Source organism: Nycticebus coucang, chromosome 3 (assembly GCF_027406575.1).
Source record: "Nycticebus coucang isolate mNycCou1 chromosome 3, mNycCou1.pri, whole genome shotgun sequence".
Lineage (NCBI taxonomy): Eukaryota > Metazoa > Chordata > Mammalia > Primates > Lorisidae > Nycticebus > Nycticebus coucang.
The window spans coordinates 54554480-54557311 of NC_069782.1; positions in this window are offsets into that span (position 1 = coordinate 54554480).

The following is a 2832-nucleotide window of genomic DNA, read 5'->3' on the forward strand; positions in this document are numbered from 1 at the left end:
TGAGGTTGCTGTGAGCTGTGACTCCAAGGCACTCTACCCAGAGCAACTTAGTGAAACTCTGTCTCAAAAAAAAAAAAGACTATTGTTTCCTTAGAATGTTCCTCTTTTGCATTTAGTGCACAGTGCTTTTTTAGGACGTTTATTTGGTGACCGGGCTGGAGTGCATCAGCCTCAGCCTAGCTCACAGTAGCCTCAAACTCCTGGGCTCATTCGATCCTCCTGCCTCAGTCTCCTGAGTATCTGGGTGTACAGGTGCCTGCCACACCAACTAATTTTTTTAATTTTTTATAGAGAGGGGGCTTTGATACTTTGCTCTGGCTGCTCTCAAACTCCTGGTATCAAGCAGTCCTCCCAGCTCAGCCTCCCAGAATGCTGGGATTATAGGCCCACTATACCCAGCCAAGGATGTTTTTTAAAATTGTCTTTTCTGGTTTTATGAAGAAGTCTTCAGTGGCAATCTCAACAACAACAAAAATAAACAAATGGGACTTAATTTAACTGAAACGCTTCTGCACAGCTAAGGACACAACAATTAAAGCAAACAGACAACCTTCAGAATGGGAAAAGATATTTGTATGGTACGAATCTGACAAAGACTTGATTACTAGGATCTATGGAGAACTCAAATTGATCAACAACAACAATAAAAAGCCAACAATCCCATATATCACTGGGCAAGAGACATGAATAGAACCTTCTCTAAAGAAGACAGATGAATGGCTAACAAAGAGAAATGCAGATCAAAACCAGTGGGACTGCAAAGTAATACAGTTTCTTTGGAAAGAAGTATGGAGAATCCTCAAAGAACTCAAATTAGACCTCTCATTTGATCCTGCAATCCCATTACTAGGCATCTACCCAGAAGAAAAAATGAATCATTTTACCATTAAGACATTTGCAGTAGGCTCGGTACCTGTAGCTCAATGGCTGGGGCGCCACCCACATACACCGGAGCTGGTGAGTTCGAACCCAGCCCGGGCCTGCCAAACAACAGTGACAACTACAACCAAAAAAGAAAAAAATATCCAGGCATTGTGGCGGGTGCCTGTAGTCCCAGCTGCTTAGGAGGCTGAGGCAAGAGAATCGCTTAAGCCCGAGAGTTTGAGGTTTCTGTGAGCTGTGACGCCACAGCACTCTACCGAGGGTGACATAGTGAGACTCTGTCTCAAAAAAAAAAAGACATTTGTACTAGATTATCACAATTCAATTTACAGTCACCAAAATATGGAAACAACCTAAATGCCCATTAGCCCAGGAATGGATCAACAAACTGGTATATGTATACCACTATTCAGCCATTAAAAAATGGTGACTTTCGGGTGGCACCTGAGGCTCAGTGGGTAAGGTGCTGGCTCTATATACTGAGGGTGGCGGGTTCAAACCCCGCCCTGGTGAAACTGCAAAAAAAAAAAAAAATATGGTGATTTTCCATCTTTTGTATTGACCTGGATAGAACTGAAACACATTGTTCTTAGTAAAGTATCATAAGAATGGAGAAGCAAGAATCCTGTGTACTCAATACTAATATGAAGCCAGCAGATGACCTAATACAATGGTTCTCAACCTTCCTAATGCCGTGGCCCTTTAATACAGTTCCTGTGGGTCGCGACCCACAGGTTGAGAACTACTGACATGCCCACATAGGCCTTGATCCAATACAAGTTGAGGGGAGGGGGAACGAGGGAGGGGGCAGAAAGGGGGGATTGGTAAGCCCATCTAATGGGCACCATGTGAGGGCTTTGGCCCACCTCCCGGGTACAGGACACTCTGCAGCAGACTCTACCTAACACATGCAAATATTGTAACCTAGTTATTTGTACCCTCGCATCAACCTGAAATTAAAAAAAAATTTCCTCTCCCAAATTAAACTTCATACTTTCTTTCTTTGCTGATCAGCATGCTTTATTGAATGCCTGCTAATATAGGCAGTCCCTAGGTGTCAAACAAGATAGATTCTGTAGGTTTGTTCTTAAGTCAAATTTGTATGTAAGTTGAAACATTTATTTACCTGTTACCTGTAATAGCCTCCATTCGTAAGTGTCAGCCATACGTCAGCTGTCAGTGGAATGTTTGTAACTGAGGGACCTGCTGTAATAGCCTCCACTCATAAGTGCACATTGTACTAAGTTGGATATTTGTAACTGGGGGACTCCCTGGATTCAAGGCCTAGTATTCAGCAGTTGTGGGGAGGAGATATAAAGGATGTTACAATGTGCCTCAGTTGAGACAATGTATTTGAAAAGGTTAATTCAAGGCTCCCTAAACTGGGTTTAGAAAGCAGTTATGGTCTCCGGGCTAAGCTTTGCACCTAATGAATACAATGAATGCAGTAAGGAAGTCTGATAGAGCCAGCCCTTGGAATTAAGATCCATGTACAAGCTCCAGCTCTGCCATTACTTATGATAAACTTCCCTAAACATCAGGGTTCAACACCTTAAAATTAAAAAAAAAAACAAAAAACTTATCTCAGGGGGTTGCATAAATGAGACCTTTGTGAGCCTCTTATAGTAATGCCTACCATGAAGAACTCATCCAATATTTTAAATAAACGTCTATTTTAAAAAGAAAATTAATGATTTGGTCTTCCATTAAAAGCCTCTGTACTTAGAATTTCATGTGGACATTTTCAAAGGCAATGCCTTGGGAAAACAACAAAAACAACAAAAATGAAACTCCTTTTCATTCTGGGTATTACTCATAATACCATATCCGCTTCGAAAACTGCATGTGTAGGCATCACTTATTTTAAAAATACTCTGAAACCCTTTTCTTTGTTACCTTTCATTTTGAAAAGGACACTAAGCAATTCATACCTTTTCTTACTAAATGGCT